Here is a 23,043-nt window from a genome sequence, read left to right as displayed (position 1 = left end):
AAGGCAAAAAGCCCAAGGGAAAATTCCAAATTAGGAAGAGGAAATGTGAAGACAGAAACCATGTGGATCACTGGGTCGTAGGTGAGCTGCCCATCGAGGTTCTGGACTTATTTTTAAAAAAAATATACTTTATTGATTTTTTTTATGGAAAGGAAGGGAGAGGGATAGAGAGCCAGAAACATTAATGAGAGAGAAATATCCATCAGCTGCCTCCTACACACCTACTACTGGGGATGTGCCTACAACCAAGGTACATACCCTTGATCGGAATCAAACCAAATCAGTCCGCAGGCCAATTGCTCTATCCAGTGAGCCAAACCAGCCAGGGCTGGACTTATTTTTATTGATAGTTAATATTCTTTCTTTTAAGCCACTGCTGCTGCAGTATTTGGGTGTCTAGAACAGTGTGCTTGGCACAGAGAAAGAAGTCTAAAGTGATTGTTGATCAACAAAATTTAAATCTTACTAACTGTTATGTTCTAAACATCTAACCCAGTTCATATCCGTATATTAGCGGGTAAGTAAAAGTCTATTTGAATTAAATATTTTGGACAACTGAGTATAAACTCCTAGCTAAAATCAACTAACATGAGAAGATTAACTGAAGTTTAGTTTTCTACCCTGTTTCCCCGAAAATAAGACAGTGTCTTATATTAATTTTTGCTCCCAAAGATGCACTAAGTCTTATTTTCAGGGGATGTCTTATTTTTCCATGAAGAAGGATACGGTACACATTTATTGTTAAATAAAAATAAAGGAAATTTATTACCTGTATACGGTACGGTAGTACAGTAGTTGTCAACACAAACCAGACAAACTGTGAATCCTACAGTATTAAGAATTTACTCATTTATTCAATGACAATCATGCCATCATCTTCTGGAACATCATCATAACAATCCAATTCCTGAATTTCCTGGTGAATTTCTTGTGACTCCATTTCTTTCAGAATCAGTGGACCAAATCTCTCATGTTTAGCAATAGCACTGTCTTTAAATGAGTACTTCTTGTCAAGGTAGCCTGCTCGCAGTGCATTTGCAATGCAACTGTCAGTGATTTTCTCCCATGAATTCTTCACCCAAGTCACAACTTCTTGCAGTTTAGGTTTCACAAAGTTTCTGAGACAGAGCCTGGGGGGGCGGGGCTTATTTTCTGGGGGATGCCTTATATTTCACTCAGAAGGAAACCTGTAAGTAGGTCTTATTTTTGGAGGATGTCTTATTTTCGAGGAAACACGGTAGAAGCAAATGGAAATATGGATCTTCATGGTAGAAATTAATAGGAAAAAGAACAGCAATGCTTAGCACTTGAAATGTCTCAGTGACACTTCCAGGTACCCTGTTAATAAACAGACATTTTCTGTGGGTTCGGTGTTTTTCTTTTCCAATCATTTAATGTTAATCTATTAATTGTGACAGCTGGAGTTTCTGTTTTTAGTCATTACATAGTATGTGCGAGCATGTGTACTTGATCATTATCCAGAGAGGAACAGCCACAGTGTCTCAAATCACCCCCGAGCCTCTGTAGACAGCTCAGCTTCTGTGCTGGCTGACTCGTTGGTAGAAATAGTGACCTTTGACATGCCACTAAATCTCACCTTTCAGAATGAGAGTTTGAATTGGAACCAGCTTCCAAGAGCTTGGATTTTATCCTGAGGAACCATGAATTCTTCTTTTGTCTGTCTGCCCGCTGCCAGACAGTTCCTGAAATGTATCCCCGTGACAGTTAAATGCTCTTTTTGGGTGACCAGATGTCCTTCTGAAATGGCATATCCTTTACCCATGGCAATGTAATTATCATCTGTTGTAAATATAAAGGAGAAAAATGAGGCCGAAATTGGCCAGCAGGGGCACGTGGGGCTTTACCTTGATGTTACTGTTGTCTCCGAGCACAGGACTAGGCATTTAAGCACAGAAGTTGCAGAACAGGGAGGCTCATGGTCCAAATTAAGATGCTCTAATCACCCAGCTTATTACATACACTTAAAATATATGGTGAGAATTGGCAAAAGGTTAACTGGCAATGGACAGGAAGCAACCAGAGGACAGATCACACCACCCGACTATTGGGTCACACCATGTTTTTATGAACTATCCAAGTTACTCCATCAGTCTGTGTCTCTTCTAACTCAGACACATCCAACTTCCTCACTGCTGGGTGTGGTTACAAGGACCGGAGTTGATGTTTAAGCAAGATGGCTCAACAGTTTTAGGATATCTGGGGCCAACATCTCGCTTGCTCTATTAGAGAGATGCTGGGATCATTGTGTCTGTCCACAATTATAACACCTGATAACCCACTGGGAATGTTAATTGTGCATCTTGGACAGAGGATATGCTGAGCCAGATTAGATTTCACCTGTGTTCAGCCCATTAATTATTGAGTGCCTTGGGTGCTATGAGCATACTTAGTAAATCGCAAATATTTGCAATAGACTGTCTCCATCCTTTTCTACCTAGAAGTAATTTTTACCTTTGTCCCATCATTTTTATCTGTTTACTGCACATGTATGCTTTCTCTTTTATGTCTGCCATGTCTCACAAGCCATTTGCCTCTCTACTTAATGTCATCTTTTCTTCCTTTTTTCTATTATTTTATAGCAAAATTGAATATTTTAAAGTTATGCATTTAACACATTCATTAGGTGGAGGATGAAACAACAGACTTTTGAGAAATTTAGAAGTATAATCCATTTCAGATTTCATGGATTTTAGATAATAGGATTGTTTTAGTTTATATTTCAACAAATCACAGTGCATGCATAGCTGTCTGTAACTTTATAGAATACTAAAATATAAAGAAAAGTGCTAAAGTAGGAAAAAGCATTGGGTTTTACAGTTGGGATGTCTGGATTAATGTACTGACTAACTTTAGCTGGGTCACTTTGGGCAAGTTAACTTCTTAGAGCCTAGGTTTCTTCATTTGCTGTGGGATTTAATTTATTTTTAAGATATATTTTATTGATTTTTTACAGAGAGGAAGAGAGAGGGATAGAGAGTTAGAAACATTGATGAGAGAGAATCATCTATCAGCTGCCTCTTGCACACCCCCTACTGGGGATGTGCCCGCAACCAAGGTACATGCCCTTGACCTGAATCGAACCCGGGACCTTTCAGTCCGCAGTCCAGTCCAATGCTCTATCCACTGAGCCAAACCGGTTTTGGCTGGGATTTAATTTAAAATGTAATTCAATTTAATATGGTAGCATCAGAAGCATCAAACACATGATTTGCACACAATAGGTGCCTATTGAAAGTTAGTTGAACTTGAATGTAAGCTCATTGTCTCATCTTCCAGACAATGAAGCTGAAACCTAATGAGGCTAAATGAATGCATGTCAGGGTTATACCCTTGGTTCATGTGAAAGCCTGAACCAGAGAGCTGGGAAAACATTGCAGGAGTGATTGGTTCTCCTATAAACCTGTAACCAGGCTTTCTTTTTAACCTGGTCACGAGTTAGGATACGAACAAGTCAGTCACTGAGTATCTGTTTCCCTGCCTGCAACACTGAGAGACCAATAATGGCCCCTGCCATTCTGGGAACATTGGAAAGGTAAAGAAGTAATGCAGGGAGTCAATTACTGGGAAAAAAAATCCTGTGTAATGCTAACCTGTCATTGTAAACATTATAAATTACAAAAGCATGTCATCTGTAGTGACACGAGATTACAATTATGAATATATCAGCCCCTTTCATCTCTAGATTTCTAAATTCCTCCACACACAGTGCTGTGAACATTCTTAGCCAATTCCTAGACAGTTCTACTAGCAAGGCAAAATGGAGAATTAAAACAATTATGCAGAAAATTCTGGAGGAAGCACGTCTATCCTCTCTTCAGGGTCTGACTTGCATGTCCCATTTGTCCAGGTAATGACCCCAATTGTTCACATTTCTTTGCAAGTGAACACCCATCATAATACAGATTAATACACAGACTTTGTAAGTTCAGTTCAATACACCTGAGATGCTTCAGAGGTATGGTCCATGCAGGGAAAGCTTTTGTCTTATTTAATACTGTGTCCCCAGCCCTGAACAGTGCCTGGCATGCAGTAGGCACTCCATAAGTGTTTGTCCAATGAATAGATGAATGAAATGAATAAATGAATGAATGAATGAGTCAAAGAATGGATAATATTTCACCATTTATTAAGGTGTCTCATCGTGATAACAAATAACCACAATCTAATTGTTGTAAGGAAACTTAAACAATGCTTTTATTTATGAAGTCAACACTTAGCTAAGTTCACTCTGCATTGAAACTTCTCACATGTGCACTTAACTCTTAGAACTATTTGAATAGTTGATGCTCTCACTGGTAGAGTCTTCTATGAATCAGGCAAAGTTACTCATCTAATTGAAGCCTGCTTGGCTGTAAAAAAAATCTATATATTAAGTTCTAAATCCACTTAATTAGCTTCCCTAATCTTCATTATATAAAACACAGCCCTTTCTAATGGGAATATATAATCAAAACAACCTGCTGGCAAATAATGAGGCAATGTACAAGGTGGGGCAAAAATAGGTTTACAGTTGTTAGAATGGAAAATAATACAGTAATTAATAAATAATAAGACAATAATACACTTTGTGTTGCCTGTACTCACATCTGTGAACCTGCTTTCTTCCTGCCCTTTATAAAGACTCTTAGGAGAGAGGGAGATTCTGTCTAGGGCTCTGTCCAGTGCTGTGCCTAATCATTCCTTGAGAATCTCAGGGGTTATTGGTTCCTCAGCCCTCTAAGAATACTTTCTGCTTTTGTTCTCCTTTGCTTTGTGTACCCATCCTCTCTCCTCCCCATAGTAAGACTGAACAGAGGAGAGTTAAGGATCACTTATTTCTTAGGTCCCTCCTCATATCACCATGGAATTCTATCAAACTCCTATATTTGTCAAAACTACTGCAGGTGAACCCTAACTGATTTTGCTCAGTGGATAGAGCATTGGCCTGGGGACTGAAAGGTCCTAAGTTCGATTCCAGTCAAGGGCAGGTACCTTGGTTGCGAGTACATCCTCAGTAGGAGGTGTGTAAGAGGAAGCTGGTTGATGTTTCTCTCTCATTGCTGTTTCTAGCTCTCTGTCCCTCTCTCTTTCTCTCTGTGAAAAATCAATAAAATATATTTTAAGAAAAAACTATTGCAGGTGAAAGTGACAGAAGCACAACTCCAGCTTAAACACGAAGGGAATATAGGATTGATTCCTGTGATTAGGAAGGTGCTTCAGACATAGCTGGACCCAGAAGCTGAAGCGATGTCCCCAGGTCTTTCACTTGCCATCTCTTCTCACCTGGCTGGTTTTGTTCTCTGGCAAGGACCACTTACCAGATAACTGAATAGTCATTGGTAGCTCCACCATCATCTTCATATTGTAAAATCCCAGCAAAACCAGAGTCCTCTCTCCCAGTGTTCCCAGTGGGGGCTATGACTGGCCTCTCTTGGGTTGCAATCCTGAAGGAGGAGTGGAGGAATGAAGTCCTTTGACTGATCTGGCCTGGGTTGAAAATACACCTCTTGGAACAAATATAGGATAGGGTGAGTTCCCCAAATATATAATTGATGGCAGAAAAAACTGTCTAATGCTATATTTACCTCTTATAGTATATCAGTTAAACAAACAAACAAACAAACAAACAAACAAAAAAAGGAAATAAATGTCCCAAAATGTTAATCACAGTTGTTACTGGATGGGAGGCCTGCAGGCAAATTTTAACGGCATATATAATAAAAGGGTAATATGCAAATTGACCCTAAGGGTGGAACGACCAGAACAACCGCTCAACCAGTCACTATGGGGCGCATTGACCACCTCTTGGTCCCTCCCTCCAGAAGGCAGGCATCCATTGCCTGATGGCAAATGGGGAACTGGGGGTGGGGGGAGGGGGAGGGGAGGTTTGGAGGGGTGTAGGGAAAGGGGAAGGCTGGCTACTTGCAATCAGGGAAGATGGTCCTGATTGCAGGCCAGGCCTAGGGACCATACCCATGCACGAATTTCATCCGCTGGGCCTCTAGTATATATATATGTGTGTGTGTGTGTATTCTCATTGGAGGAGGGAAATTTTTTTCCATTGATTTTTGGGCGAGAAGAAGGGAGAGAGAGACACATACACATCCGTGAGAGAGAGGAACATCTATCAGTTGCCTCCTGTCTGGCCCGACTAGGGGTCAAACCCTCAGCCTAGGTATGTGCCTTGAAGAGGAATTGAACCCACTTTGGTCTTCAAGATGGTGCACAACCAACTGAGCAACCAGGCCAAGGTCTTTATTTTTTTATGATTTTTGTTATTTTTTAGAGTGCACATACATTACTAATATAAATTTAAAGATACAGATTATTTTCAGTATTCCTTTTATTGAATGTATAAATGTTATTGCTGAGTTTACTGTGCATAAAATACTTTTCTCAGTGCCAAGAGCCATTTACTGAATAAAATGGGCTTGGTTGCCACCTTCAAGATATTTGTGGTCAGTTGGGGAGGACATTTATTTAATTGCTGCTATGAAGGTCTTTAAATTCTTTCAGCAAAGGATAATTGCTATTTAAAAGTTACCAGCTATTATTGTTCACTGCTTATCAGTAGATTTCTCTCTTTCGTAACAGAGAGAGCAAAGTTTTAAATATTTAAAAATCATAAAACATGTTTTAAAATCATATTTATATGCATACCTATAATCATATAGGTGTATGTGTGTGTGTACACATATATACCACAAGACACAGAGCTCAAATATATTAATCTTATCTCATAAAATGTTATATTCTGCTTGAACATATAATGTAAAACGAAATCAAAAGTCAAGTTGCTAAAAAGAACTTTGAAGTATATAAGGTGGAGGAATATTTTATTAATATTATTATTATTGTTATATGAAAAAAGAACACAAATTAATAAGAAAACATCCAACAGGTCAAATGTATGCATAGCTATTTCCCAGAAAGAGAAAAAGGAAAGGTGTGAAATATAAAGAGATGCTCAGCCTCACTGGTAATTAAAGAAATGCCAGTAAACAAAGCCATCCACAAAAATCAAGATGTTAATTTGCATTCATCACATTAGAAAAAATTAAACAAATAATATTCTTCTATATAGTTTGAGGCCATACAAATAGGTACTTTTTTTTTTTTGCTTCCCCCCCAGCTTTATTGAGATATAATCAACATATAGCATTGTGTAGGTTTAAGGTGTACAGCCTTTTGATTTGATGAATTTATAAATTGCAAAATGATTACCACTAATTGTTAGTTATACTTCCATCCTGGAACATAGTTATCATTTCCGTTTTTATGGTGGTGAGAATATTTAAAATGTATTATCTTAGCAATATTCAAATGCATGATATATTACTAACTATAATCACAATGCTGTAAATTAGGGATACAGCTTTTTTGTAGGAAAACTTGGTATCTTTTCAAAAAGACTAACAGGAAATACCCTTTGATATAGCAATTTCCTGGAACATTGGCTCATGTTTCTTGTAATGCCAAAAAAATGGAAATAACATATATGTCTATTAACAAGTTGAAGAAACAGAATGCATTTGATGAATTATGTTAAACCACAGAGGGATGACACATCACCTCAAGCAAAAAGTTGAGGATCCCTGTGTGCTGTGCTGACCTTCTAGCTAAGTGAAAAAAGAGCTACAGTAGATCCTCATTTCTACAAATAAATGTGTATGTCAGAGGAGAGGGGTGTATTTGTATTATTTGTATACTAGAGGCCTGGTGCACCATTTCCTGCACAGGTGGGATCTGGCTGGCCCACCCCGATGGGGGCCCATCAGGCTGGGCTGATTGGGCGGGGGGGGGGGGGGGGCAGGTGGTTGGCGAGCTGGCCCTGCTCCCGACCGAGGTGTTGGGGGCCAATCGGGCCTGGATCAGGCTGGTTGGCTGCCATAGTATGTGTCATAAACACCAGTCATTCAGGTGGTTCTGGTCATTCCGCCATTCCGGTTGCTAGGCTTTTATATACATACACACACACACACACACACACACACATATATATATATATATATATATATATATATACACACACACACACACACACACACACACACACACCCCGTATTTTTCGGACCATAAGACGCACCGGACCATAAGACGCACCAGTTTTTAGAGAAGGGAAATGAAAAAAAAAAGATTCTGAAACAAATAGTGTCCTAAAATATTTTATGTGCATTAAAACCCAACATCACAGTCATAAACACATGTAATCAACCCTGTAAAATAAACAGCAGGATTTAGAACCATTTTAGAGCCGGGCAAGCACACAGAGACCACACAGAGCCGGGCAAGTAAAAAAACTTTTTTTTTACAGTATATGTGTAGGCTATATTTGGACCATAAGATGCAGGGACTTTTCCCCCCCACTTCTGGGGGAAAAAAAGTGCGTCTTATGGTCCGAAAAATACTGTGTGTGTGTATATATACATATATATATATATATATATATATATATATATATATATATGTATATATACACATACATACATTTGGAGTACTTTTAGGAAGGATAGATAGAATCTTGATAATGGATACATTACCTGGGAGAGAATAAGCTGTGAGCAATTCATTCTGAACAATTTTTTAAATATACATTTTTATTTATTTCAGAGAAGGGAGAAAGAGAGAGAGATAGAAACATCAATGATGAGAATCATAGCTTGGCTGCCTCTTGCATGCCCCCTACAGGGCATGGAGCCTGCAACCCAGGCATGTTCCTAACTAGTAATGGAACCATGATCTCCTGGTTCATATGTTGATGCTCAAACACTGAGCCACACCGCCAGGGATGTGTGGCATGTTTTTATATTTTATTTTGAAATAAATTCTGCACATACATATATTGACTTTGTAAGAAAAAAACTAAAATGATTTAAAAATAGACTGAGAGCAAAAATTGTAAATCTGTTTTTCAATGTTTGCCATCAGTAGACAGCGAATCATGAGAGTAGATTTATTCCAAGAAGAATCTCCTGAAGGAAGCCTCTAAATTATCTAAGTGTAAAAAACATGACTATGTAACCATAAAAAACTATAAAGCAAGAAAGTATCTATTGCCCTGAGGAAGTCCTTTGAACCAAAGCTGCTCTTTTTAATACCCCTTTAAATGTAGATCAGGGCACTGGGGAAAAGGTGAATCAATTTGCTTAGCAACCAAGGAGATTCCTGGGAGCTTAGAGATGGAAACTGCAGATGAGGGCCCTTCTGAGGCTCAATGGCTTCCCCTGTCTGATAGATTTAAGTGGTCTTGAGGGAGTTCTGTCGTAAGTAACATTTTAGCTGAGCTTAGAAAGAGAGAGATGCCCCTGGAAGGCTCCTGCAACTGGAAGAAAATAGAAGATTGGGGAAAATGATAAAAGACCAATTTGTCAGGGATTCAGATGGAAGGACATTGTGCCATCCATGGGGACTGGTGAGGGAGGCAATGGTAAGATCTGACAGGGGTGTGTCTTTGTTCATTCAGAACTTTGTTTTTCACCTTAATTACAGTTGGAAGCCATTGAAGGGTTGAAAGAGAGGGAAGACACAAGAAAAGTTGCTGTTTTATGTACTTCTTTTGGCTCCTGGGTGGGAATTGGAGGGAGATGGAGAAAGGTCTGCATAAGAATAGATTCTATGAAACAATGCTAGGTTTCTAGCTGGAGAGGAGAGATTGCAGCTTAAGCTAGGATGGTGGGAATAGGGATAAAGAGAAATGGGCATATATAATGATACGTAGTTAAGAAACTACAAAACTCCTTTTTGTGATTTTTGGAGAGAGGGAGATAGTGAAGATGCCCCCCAGTTTTTTGACTTGACTGGGTGCCTGAGGGTGACTTGACTGGTTGTTTATCAAGAAGACCCTAGAGCAGTGGTCGACAAACTCATTAGTCAACAGAGCCAAATATCAAAGGTTCACGAGTGAAATTTCTTTTGAGAGCCAAATTTTTAAAACTTAAACTTCTTTTTTAAAAAATATATATATTTTATTGATTTTTTTTTTACAGAGAGGAAGAGAGATGAATAGAGAGTTAGAAACATCAATAAGAGAGAAACATCGACCAGCTGCCTCTTGCACACCTGCTACTGGGGATGTGCCCGCAACCAGTGTACATGCCCTTGAGTGGAATCGCACCTGGGACCTTATAGTCCATAGGCCAACGCTCTATCCACTGAGCCAAACCGGTTTCAGCTAACTTAAATTCTAACACCACTTCTTCAAATTAGACTCACCCAGGCTGTGGTATTTTGTGGAAGAGCCACACTCAATGGGCCAAAGAGCTGCATGTGGCTTGAGAGCCGCAGTTTGCCAACTATGGCCCTAGAGGAAGAGCAGTTTGCATAGGAGGGTCATGCATGCTGCTGGGGCATGCTGAGACCCAGGTCCATTTGAATCATTCAGTGGTGGTATAGAATGGCTCTATGTGTTAGAGTCTGCAGTTTGCAGCAAGGGCTGGGATATTTTATTTTATTTTTTGTTAGAGCATATAAATGGTCTTCGAAGTATAGGTGAGGGTAAGATTTTCTAAGTGAGAAAGGAAAAGAGATTTGCTAGCATCTATGCCACATGTGTCAAACACAAGGCCCGCGGGCCAAATCCAGCCCGCCAGGCCTTGCAATGTGGCCCGCACCGCGCTGTCATCACTGCACTCCGCTGTCAGTTTATGACATTGTCAGTTTATGACTGTTCAGTAAACCATTCGGCCCGCGATTTAGGCTGGATTTTAGATTTTGGCCCCTTCTCTGATTGAGTTCGACACCCCTAAATTCTATGCTAAAGAAATTAAAATTTTAAACTTTGGGAGAGAAGAAGGCATCAGAGAAGGAGTTTGCAGCAGAGGAAGAGGAACAAAAGAAAGAATAAAACCCGAGTGTGGCATTTCAAAACCAAATAATGTAATAATTCATGACTGGTGATAAATCTCTATCATTATTTAATTTCTTGTTTTACGGTTAATGAGATTACTTAGTGACAAGGAAGATCTGAAGAAATCTTTCTTTACCTCGAACAATATCTATTTTATTATATATCAACCCTTCTCAAATAGCCTCTGGAACAACAGAGGAAGTGAACGCTGATTTAAACTGCAAAGGAACAAAACCCACTAACACTCTCGGCACACAATCACCTGCCCTGCACACCACACCCAGTCTGCCCTCCAGCCCCAGCATGGAGCTGACGGAATCCTCTACCGCTGGTGGAACAGCTTTTTTATGACGTGGCTTCTGGGTTTTACTAATGAGCATAGAAACTCCAGCTGACTTTCTTCAGCTGTTGCAGGAATCCAGGGAGAAAGATTGTTTTCTTTTCTTTGTGTCTCCACTCAGTTTTTAGGAGACAGAGCTGAGAACTCCTGCCAGATGCCCCGGAGGGGGCATTTCTAAGGATCCCCTTGTCTCTGAGTCATAAGGAAAGAATACCTTACCAAGAAGTCATCGAATGAAAGCTCTCTTTTGCCCATTTATGTCTTTTAAAGATAAATACCTAGTCTAGCCCTTTACAATGTCTCCAGCAAAATTTTGTCCTTTGACAAAATAGGTAAATATATGGGGCTGACTTCCAGAAAAGGTGTTTGGTTTGTTTTTATTGTTTTCTTTCGTTTGTCTTCAGAATGTTAAGCAGGGTTCTGGTGTCTTCTATAAAGGGCCAAATGGTAAATATTTCAGCCTTGGCTGGCTAGGGAGTCCATTTTGCAACTGCTGTTGTCAAAGTAGTGGTACATTAATTAGTGAACGCCACCCTCTTACAGTTCAACTTTATAAATGAAAACTGAAGTTGGCATTTCATGTAATATTCATGTGTCATGAAGTTTTATTCTTTTGGTTTCCCAACTCTATTTAAAAATACAAAAACTAGCCCTAGCTGGTTTGGCTCAGTGGATAGAGCCTTAGACTGCAGACTGAAGGGTCCCAGGTTTGATTTCGGTCAAGGGCACATGCCTGGGTTGCAGGTTCTATCCCCAGTAGGGTGTGTGTAGAAGGCAGCCAGTCAATGATTCTCTCTCATCATTAATGTTTCTATCTCTTTCCCCTCACCTTTCCTCTCTGAAATCAATACAAATATTTATTTTAAAAAATTACAAAAACCATTCTTAGCTCATGAAAACGGATGGAAGACTGACTTTTGCTTTAGAAGCAGGTCTTGACTTGAATTGTCACCTCCCTCTTTCCTCCATCCAATGATTAATTCGGAAAATTCAATTTCAGTTGTTGAAAATGAAAATGTTAAACCTTGGGGGATAAAACAATCTGGCAAACACTGGAGTCCAGTTCTTTTAACATTCTTATTTACGGCAATCTTCGTGGTCTGCACCATCGAGGGATGGCCATTTGCCTGGAGTTGATAAGACATGATGGTGACAGCTCAGATAAGGATTTCAACTACAAATTCTCACCACTCATGCTGAGTTTGAATCAGAACTATTGTCAGGAAGAATGGCGTCTGTCAGTCAATGTGTTGCTAAAACCAGCACAGAGCTGATTGTTGAAGCAGATGTTTGAAATGAAATTATAAGCACTTTGAGCAATTTTGGGAGGGAGTCTAACCCAAATAGCTCTCTTGATATCAGCCTGCAAAAGCAATATGAATTCTTGAAATGAATTTTGAATGTTTCCCGAGCCCTTAGCTGGGAAGTGACCTTGGCTCAATGATGTCAAGTAGGTTGGAATGTGGTACAACTCTTTTTACAAGTGGTACAAGTCTTTTATTATCTATACATGTCCTGCCTACTGGACATAATTTTAAGCAATGAGGTCATGCAAGTTCCTTCTGAATGTTTTATACCCGAGATGACCCCCTTTCAGATAAACAAGTTTATTTTTCTATACAGTGCATCCTTTATATAGAACTAACCCAGGTGATGACTTGGGACCACACTTTTCTTTCATATTCCCAGTATTTACCTTATTTGAGACACAGAAAAAGAAGGGGGGTATTCTATGAAGGTAATTCTGAAATATTGTAATATCAGCCAAAAGACATGAACATGTAGAGGCCCTCATGCTTTGATAACAAGAGCACAATAAAAATATGAAATTCTAAGGCTTTCCAAGAAAAATTCTCACAATTGTGTTTCAGACTAGTAACCAGAATCCGGAAGCAAAGGAAATTCCTTGCTGACAAGAATGCTAGGATAGCCTCTTCCAAGAAAACTTCCTCAACAACTGCAAACTGCACAGTGCTCAGCCTCCTTTAGTCACAGACACTCTACGTAAGGAATTTAAGGCATAGCAACCGCTACGGTAGTACCTGACACTGAAAGGCTAATTGGAAATAGGATGGAGTTTTATCCACTCAAATGAGCTTTGGAGACACCCAGCCTGGACTCTCCTCATCTTTGCTTGGAAATTAGTCCACAGCTCTGTAAAATTATACAGAGGAGAGGAAAGCTTAAAGCTCTTCTCTGTAAATATTGACCCTCTTTGTTCTATCCTTTCTACTGCCCTCACCCCCCACCACACAAATAAAAAGAGGACACACTCTCTCTATCAGGTATTCTTCCTGAGCTTCCAATTTGGGATGATCTGAGTTGGTTTTGTTTTTAATGTTTTTATTGGAGAGAGAGAGAGAGAGAGAGAGAGAGAGAGAGAGAGAGAGAGAGATATCTGCTGCCTCTTGAACATCCTCTTTTGGGATTTGGGCCCACAACCCCAGGCATGTGCCTGGCAGGAATGGAACCTGAGACCTCCTGGTACATGGCCCAATGCTCAACCAACTAAGTCCCACTGGCCGGACAGGATGAGCTGAGTTTTTATTTTATTATGAGTAAACTATTTTATAGTATCCTTAAACAAGGAAAGGACAGAGTAGGCCCCTTATTTGGAGGCTCCTTATTGGGAGTGTGCTTTTTTAGGAAAGTCAAGACCAGGCACCCAAGGAACAGAGGAAATTCAGGGATTTGGAAGCATGCTCTGACTATTAGGGAGACTGAGAGATTATGTAAGATAAATACAGAACAGGTCAGATAATTGGGAAGTTACAGGCTATCAACAGAGATGGGGGTAGGGGGGGTGGCGGGTGGCAAGGTTCAAAGCTTGGTGAGTCCAGTAAGATGACTCAAAGAAGCTGCTGTGGGAGACATTCACGTTGCCTATTCCAGGATATTCCTCACGGTGGGCTTTGGAGTGAGTTGGGCCAGGAATGAGTGCGGGTCCCACCTCAGGAGTTAGTTCTCCCATGATTTCAGAGGCTGAAGATTCCAGGTGACTTAGACCCTCAGTGGAAATGCCAACAACCTAAGGAAATTTTGGAATATTCTTCTCTACTTCAAGGGTAGTCAGAACATATATTGCCTGATTACTATCTTATCTCAGGGTTAGCACTAGCTATATTGGTATGGTTGCTTAAGGAAGTGACACTGGAAATTTAACTTTTCAGATTTTTTTTTTTTTAGCTCCAATAACTGATATAGCAAAATGACTTAGGACCTCCCAAATGTCTCTGCAATTCATCATCTGTTGAGACCAGAAATATAGTGTAGAAATATGGGCTTAAAGCTAAGAAACAGGAGCCAGGAGGGTTACTGTATCTGATGCCCCGCTCTGAGGGAATGTAGACCTGCAGAAATGGAGGATTTCCACTAACACATGGGACTAGGTCAACCTGGTGCCAGGAAGGGTGCAAGGTGCTCCACTTTGGTTAGCCTACAAGATCTGTATAACAGCTTTTTGGGCAGCAGTGTGTGTGTGTGTGTGTGTGTGTGTGTGTGTGTGTGTGTGTGAGAGAGAGAGAGAGAGAGAGAGAGAGAGAGAGAGAGAGAGAGAGGGAGAAAGAAGATGAATGGATATGGTCCTCAGGATCTTATGGGGAAAAAATGATTTAGGACCTCCCAAATGCCTCTAAGAATTCAAATTCACATTAAGCCCCTGCCTCCAAAACTCAAGGAGCTCTTCCTAGCAAACCTGGACCCTCTTATCTGGAAAGAAAATAGACCAGCAAAAACCAAAAGCAGAACAATAATGCAGATGAGTTCACTTTAAAATATATATATTGATTTTGTACAGAGAGGAAGGGAGAGGGATAGAGAATCAGAAATATCAATGAGAGAGAAACATCTACAATATCAGCTGTCTCCTGCACACTCCCCACTGGGGATGTGCCCCCAACCAAGGTACATGCCCTTGACCGGAATTGAACCCAGTACCCTTCAGTCTGCAGGCCGACGCTCTATCCACTGAGTCAAACTGGTTTTGGCAGATGAGTTTACTTTTCACTTTGTGCCTATAAGTTCTTATTGCTGTATAACCGTCCCTACATTATTTTCTAGATTGTTAACATGCTTATGCTAAATAAACCCAATCATAGATTTTCCTGAAATTTATGTCTGCCACTTAATAAAATAAGAATGTAATTACCATTTAAAAGAAAAAAAGGAAAGAAAACAGCAACATAGAGTTTCCTTCAGTTTCCTCGCGTCCCCTCTTTTCAAATAGTGGTGCCTAGATTCCATCTGCAAATTCCTTCAGCTCCTGAGGATGTAATTTGCTTGGAGTTAGGGACTAAAATTCACTTAAAGTGGCTATGTGCCCTTTTTGCTATCTTCTCAACTATCTTGGGCTCTAATTCCTTTTTAAATTGGACCTTTCCAACTTGAAGGAGAGCAAATAGAAAAATTTTCATGTTCTATCACCTGTTAACATTATAGTATTTAAACTCTAGGCCTATCCCATCATTTTCTCTTGCTCCAAACAGTTGACAAATCCCTTTCTGTCATCTTTAATGTCTTTAGATACCTAATTCACTTAGCATTTTACCTTCCTGACTATCCTTAGAGGTTCTTCTGATTCCTTTATATTCACCTGCCAGTCCTAAAACCTTACATCCTACAACTGATGCAACTAGAATTCCACACAGGGCCATATATTATGCCATGTCACCCCCTTTCAACATATGGTGTTTGTATTGAAGGGCAATTGGAATCAAATTGTTCGTTTCCATAAAAAAAAGTGAGTTGGCTTTTCTGACACTTTGATGAAATGCTGTTTCTTTATATAGCCATACATTTGGATGTTCTATCAAAACAACCAATAAGATTGATTGCAGGGTTACTTTTTATGCTTTTAATTGGGTTGCTGCTTTCCTAACTACGGCACATTCTTTAGAGGTGAAAGCCGTTGATTTCACCGGATAATGTTAGCAGTGTGAGAGGGTAGTTATCCAAATTTTGGTGCATTTTAAGGAATTTGGTCTGCATGGCACCTTGCAGCACAAAATTGATGCTCCTGACCCGCCATTAGGAGGAACAGAGCTTGAGTTATTTCCCCTGCACCAGTGATGGATGGTGCTGTCCGAGTCGCTGACACTCTCTTCCACGTTACCCATTGTGACTAATCGCGCACATTTGCAAGATGATTAGCCAAGGTTAGGGGTACAGTCTGTGATTATGAAACCAATTTTTTTCTTTATGTGAAAAATTACCAGCTTACAGTGGCATTAAATTATAATTTTGCTCCATATCTTAACCACTCGTAGGTTTTTAATAACAATTCATATCCCCGTGGCTATTTGTGTGTTGTTTGCGACGTAGTTCTCGACGAGAGCCCTGTCCCATCCTCATTTTTTCTCACATTAATGTCTACAGCCTTGAATATGCCAATGTTACCGCTACAGAACCAGAAGCTCATTTATGTGTTTGACCCACTGTGTGCTTACTAATGATTAAGCTCTGTTCTCATGCTGAGGATATGGCCGTGGATAAATCAGGCCTTTTGTTGTAGTGACAGGAGAGGGAGTGCATAAGGATACAACTGAAGATATAGGTAGGATGCTATAAATAGGGCAGGGTAAGGGATGGAGGGAAGATAGAAAGTGCCAGGGAGGGAAATTGTTGCTGCTTTATTGAACCTGGAACCCTTCAGTCCGCAGGCCAATGCTCCATTCTCTGAGCCAAACTGGTTAGGACTCAGTGTCCATTCTTGCTTCTTTGTCGGGAAGAATCACCCAACTCAAGAGCAGGGGATGTTGGCCTCATTTTATCACTTAGGATATGTGATAACCCAGATGCATCAACAGACATATCAGGAGCTCAAGTGAGCTGGGAAAGAGAGAGCTGAGCTGCCAGATGTCAGAGTAGCTGGTTAAAGTAACAGGCCAAAAATAAAAGAGTTAAGTCTTCAATCATTTACTGAGGTGGTGCAAGCAAGAGGCTAAAACTGGGGGAAATGCCATCTTCTTATGTTCCATTTGTCCGCATGAAATGAAGCACTGCTCCAAGATCAGAGATATTGGGTTTGTCCCACTGTTGAGGGGACACTCCCCCAACAAAAGGCTTTGGCATCTCTATGCACCCCAATTGGCGGGGGAAGGGCGAGGAATGGAAAAGTACTGGATGCTGAGAGTGGGGGACACTGTCTTCAAGATTTTCTTCCCACATAAGAAGGCCTTGGCAGAGGCGCCTAGAGAAGACCTCGGCTGAAGGCCTCAGATAAAGAATGCTAGAATGTAGGAGCTTGGGCTAGGAGTGCAGATAAGCATAGAAGTATGGCCAGAGAGGGGGCCCCGGTCCTTGACTGCATCTCCCTTCAGAGGCTGCTGGGCACTGGCTGTGCCCCATGTCTGGTGTTGAGAGGGCAGCTTTCCTGGGAGGCCTGCTGGGTATAGCCTTGGTAATTGACTACGGTCAGACCTGAAAAATCACACATTGCTTTTTAACCAGGCGCCAGACCCCTCAAGAGGGAGGCAAATTATTTTTAAATTTTAAGGTCCTAAGTGTTTTCATGAATACTTTTCAGTATGGTACGCAGGTGTGCAAGGTATCACTTGGATCAGGGTTAAATTATCTGTTGTTTGAACATTCCTGCATTTGTGGGTTTTACATTTCCATGGTAGAAACCTGTTGGCTCAAAGACTTTTAATTGGGTTTCAGTTCATATGGCAAAAGTAAAGCTCAAGAGGAAAATGGGCTGCTCTGTAATCAACAAAACTTGGTATCTACCAGGCTGGAAAGTCTGGTGTTCTTCCTCCTATTCCAAGTTGCTTCTTCCTTCATTCACCAAGTCTTTTTTAGTTGTGCATTCTGGAGCATCTCTGATTTCTAATCTCTCCTTTCTGAACTCTTTATCCAGGACTTGAGTAACTCTCACCTGGACTTTAAAGCTTTCTCTTAGCTTCTCTCCCTCTTTAGTGCAGTTTATGTTGTACTGTACCATGCTCATCCTTCTCAAAGAAAACAAAAACAAATTAAAAATCTCTCAGAATAAAGAGATCTCTAATGATTTGCTCCCTGGACAATTCTGTGATTCCCTTATATGGCACCAATGTTTTATTTTGGGGAAGAATATTGCAACTTCTTTATAGATCCTAAATGCTTTGCCTAATAAGATAAAGTCTTCCAAAAATGTTCATCGATGCTCCTTTCCAAATGACCTTCAGAAGTTTGCCAACTCATGACCATAAGTTATTTCCCTACCCCTTGCTGAATGCCAGGACATCTCAACTCTCCTGAGGGTCAGGCAGCCTCCTCTGCTGGTCACCAGACAAGTTTTAAAGGAATGGTGGGGGTCCTTAGGTTCACTGGCATAAAAAAATATAAACAAAAAAAAATCAAGCAAAAACTTTTAACTTTGATGTGTTAGGAAACTGCATGTAAGTTAAGCTATAGGATGGAGAATGAATAAACCCATGGTAAGATGATGAGTGTGTCTGTATGATATTAAAAAATCATCTTATATAATAAAAGCCTAATATGCAAATCGACCAAACAGCAGAATGACCAGTCACTATGACATTCACTGACCACCAGGGGACAGACATTCAATGCAGGAGCTGCCCACAACCTGCAGACCCCAAATGGGTGCAGCTGGACATCTCTCTGGTCACCCCGCTGGTCATCTTGCAGAGGGAGTCATCTGGCAGTGGGGGAGGCGGGGGGGACTGGGGAGCAGGTGGCACCAGGCTGGCCAGGGCAGATGCCAGTGGGGGCCCGCCATTCACCCCACAGATCATCCCTGATCACCTGCCAAGCCTAGGGACCTTACCCGTGCATGAATTTTGTACACAGGCCTCTAGTAGGAAATAAATTGCTTTTAAAACAACATTGTTGCTCAGCTGGCATGACTCAGTGGTTGAGTGTAGACCTATGAACCAAGAGGACATGGTTCAATACCTGGTCAGGGCATATGCCTGGGTTGTGGGTTCGATCCCCAGCATGGGGTGTACAGAAGGCAACAGATCAATGATTCTCTTTCATCATTGATCTTTCTATCTCTTGCCCTCTCCTCCCTCCTCTCTGAAATAACCTGGCCACTCCGAGTATATCCTATATAATAAAAGGCTAATATGCAAATTTCCCCCTTGACCAGGAGTTTGACCCGCAGGCAGGCCGGCCAACCGCCCATGTCCCCTCCCCCTGGCCAGGCTGGCCTGACCCCCCAACCCATGCATGAATTCATGCATTGAGCCTCTAATACACACACACACACACACACACAAACACACACACACTGAGTGGCCAGATTATTATGTGTTCAGAGATCATAATAATCTGGCCTGTGTGTGTGTGTATGTATGTGTGTGTATATATATATATATATATATATATATATATATATATATATATATGTGTGTGTGTATATATATATATATTTGTAGGGTTGGGTAAAAGTAAGTTATAATTGTAAGTATACAAAACAGTTTTTTGTATTATTACTTACCTATTATTGTGTTATTTACTTGTATTATAACTGTAATCCTATTTTTTATACACACACACACACACACACACACACACACAAAGGGAAGTTATGTTATAGCCACTACTAAAACAGGTGCAAACAAAAATTGACCTTTCAGGCCTACATTTAGAAGGGAGCAGTCTTGTCCGAACACTTGAGGGCCTTGAAGCAGAGAGACAATGCAGCCTCTTCCCCACATTTCAGTCATAAGTTAAGCCAACCAACTCTTATGTAAAATGTGTCCTAATTGCCTACTCTGACAAGTACACTTCTACATTAAGAAACTCAAAAATATGTGTTAATGTTTTTCATATATATGGCAAAAATAGTAGACAACTCAACATAATTATTAATTGGAGATATCTAGGTGTTATCTTGATGGAAGGACGACTGATAAAATAAAAATACATAAATTATTATGTATTTATTCCATGAAATGTATTTCTCTTGCCTCCATTTCAGCAGTATCAGTAATTATATTATTATAATCATTATTTTCCCTTGAGTTATAGTCTATTAAGAGACATTATATAAGAGATTAAACAATTCTATTGTATTCAAAATGAATACATTTCAATACATTATCACACAAAATAAATATAAAATATCAAAAAGTTAAAATAGTTTTCACAAGTTTGGTTGTTTTTATTCTAGTTTATTCAAACTAAAATAAAATACAAATAATAATATCTTAACTAAAATTAATTAAAGTTGTAATTTATACTTCTTTGAAAATATAATTGTCATATTTAACACAGTATTAAATAAAACTGTTCACATTCCTTGTATTCACTGCCCATTACATTGCTAATGTAAGGGTTGTTGTCAAGTTACACATATATTACATCTCAAATTACATAATGCAAATTTGAGAGTAATATTAATTACTATTACACAATGTCCATCAGCTGCCATGTGCAGTGTGGCAACTATGCTAATTAATTCCTGAGTGCCTCCTGAAGGACATCCTGGACCACTCACTGATAGGAAAGGATACTGGCGCTCATGCTGAGAGGAAGGCTCTGATAGGTGAATTCTTAGAGTAGACTCTTCCTGAACTTGGAAGCATCCAACATCATCAGCTTTGCAATCACATATTTTTGTCTCTATCCCTACCAGTCCAGACACAAAAGAAGAGATATGGAGGATACCTTCCTGGGCCCCAAACAGTGTTGGTGCTGTAACAAAAGTACCACAAACTGAGTGGCTTAAACAACAGAAATGTATTGCCTTACGGTTCTGGAGGCTAGAATTCCAAAAGCCACATGTTGGCGGGGTTTGCTCCCTCTGGGGACCTGGAGGAGAAGGCGTTCCACACCTCTCCCCTAGCTTCTGGTGGCTTTCTGGAAATCTCTGGTGTTCTTCAGCTCTTACATGCATCTCCCTGAGGTTCTCATGGAGTACTTACTCTGTGCATGGTGTCTGTCGCCAAATTCCCCCTTTTAATAAGACTAGTTACTTTAGATTAGGGCCCAGTCTAATGGCTTCATTTAACTTGGTTACCTCTGTAAGGATACTATCTTCGGCCGAAACCACTTTGGCTCAGTGGATAGAACATCGGCCTGCAGACTGAAGGGTTCCAGGTTCCATTCTGGTCAAGGGCATGTACATTGGTTGCGGGCACATCCCCGTTAGGGGGTGTGCAGGAGGCAGCTGATTGATGTTTCTCTTTCATCGATGTTTCTAGCTCTCTATCCCTCTCCCTTCCTCTCTGTGGAAAAGTCAATAAAATATATATATATATATATATATATATATATATATATATATATATATATATATATATATTTTTAAAAAGGATACTATCTTCAGATAAAGTCACAATCTCAGGGACTACAGGTTAGGACTTCAAGGTAGAAATGTGCATTGGGACATAATTGAACCCATAGTAGCTAACTGTTTTCTAAAGACTAGAGCCTTAAGATTAACCTTGAAATAATAAACTTGAAAATGACATCTCCCTAATTGCAGTATTTTTATTTGTAGAATAAGGTTGAAATATAACTAATTCTTGCTTATTTGACTTTCCTTGTGTGAAACTATAAAAAATTATAGATTAGATCTAACTACCATATATTCCAAAACCCATTATTTTCTGCCATGGCTATGACAGCCATTTCTATACAGGTAAAGCCTTAATTATGAAGTTCTAGGATGTCATGTGTAGTAGTTGTGGTTTAATTAAGTAAGCTTTTTTGACATTAGGAAAGGAAAGGGAAAGAGAACAAAAAGGAAGTGGAAAAGTAGAGGAGAGGAGGAAAAAGAATAATCGCAACAGACAGAGGAGAGAAAGAGAAAGAGACAGTAATCCTGATAGATTAATTCTTCCCTGGTGATATGACTGTCAGAGACAAATGATAGAGAATTACCATAGATTTTAAAGTCAGATTCAAACAAAACTCTACTATGTCTGTGTTCTGTATGGATAAGGCTATATATATATATATATATATATATATATATATATATAATTTTATTTTTTTCAGTTTTAGGTTGCTATCAGAAAGGAGTCAAATCCTTTCCATCTGTTTCCAAGATATTTAACTACTCTGACATTAACCTAAATGTTTTATCTTCTTCCCCTATTAAACAAATTATATTTGAGCTTTTCAAGTAGATACCTAAATTTAGCAATTAAAACATAAGCTAAGTAAACACCAAATAATTATTAAATCAATTTGGTTGGAAATTGAAACACTATGGCAGTAACTTAATATTCTAATTATGAACAATTATATAACTAAGAGAATTTTATTGTCGCAGTCATGGGTATATAAACTAATTATATGAACTAATCTGCTAACTAAGATGAATTGTCATTTATGGAACATTAATTTAAATGATTGTCCAAAGCATGACATTCTACAAAAAGTTGATTTCTTCATATAACTCCTTTAAGAGATGAAAATGTGTTAGGGTATGTAAATTGACTTAATTTTAGAATTGTAGTTACCAGCTACTTGAAATGACTTTGAAATCATGTATTTCCTTACTCTGCTTTTAATAGATGCATTGAGTTTGCTTTTTTATTTTCTTATCGTTTTTTGGGCAATTGACATTACCTTCATAATAGGAAAGCATACATTTATTTAAAAGAATGTCTCTATTGAAAATGATATATTCAGACGTTCACCAAGCTCAAGAGGCTAAGCTCAGCTCAGGAGGCCTACATATTTTGGGAATATATAAATGACTAATTTGCAAAACAATGGGTAAAACCAAGATATTTATAATACATACATTTAAAAAATGTATAAACAATTAACGTTGTCCCTGAAAATATCCCTCAGACCTCATAGATGTTTAGAAAATATAATTGGAAGCTCTAGGGCAATAACTCAGGGTAATAACAGGGTTCTGCACCTTACTGTAATTTTTAAGCTTACAATTTGA

The 23,043-nt window shown here is 39.5% G+C and overlaps 1 protein-coding gene across 1 annotated transcript in view; it reads left to right on the top strand.

The window, feature by feature from the left end:
* The window catches only part of LOC311631793 (cytosolic beta-glucosidase), a 216,206-nt gene that overhangs the window by 4,802 nt on the left and 188,361 nt on the right, over window positions 1-23,043 (top strand). The gene's annotated exons all lie outside the window — the stretch shown is intronic.

Source organism: Pipistrellus hanaki, assembly GCF_964339955.1.
Source record: "Pipistrellus hanaki genome assembly, chromosome: 1".
NCBI lineage: Eukaryota > Metazoa > Chordata > Mammalia > Chiroptera > Vespertilionidae > Pipistrellus > Pipistrellus hanaki.
The sequence above is the reverse complement of the archived record's forward strand: the minus strand, read 5'-3'. Positions and strand labels throughout refer to the sequence as shown.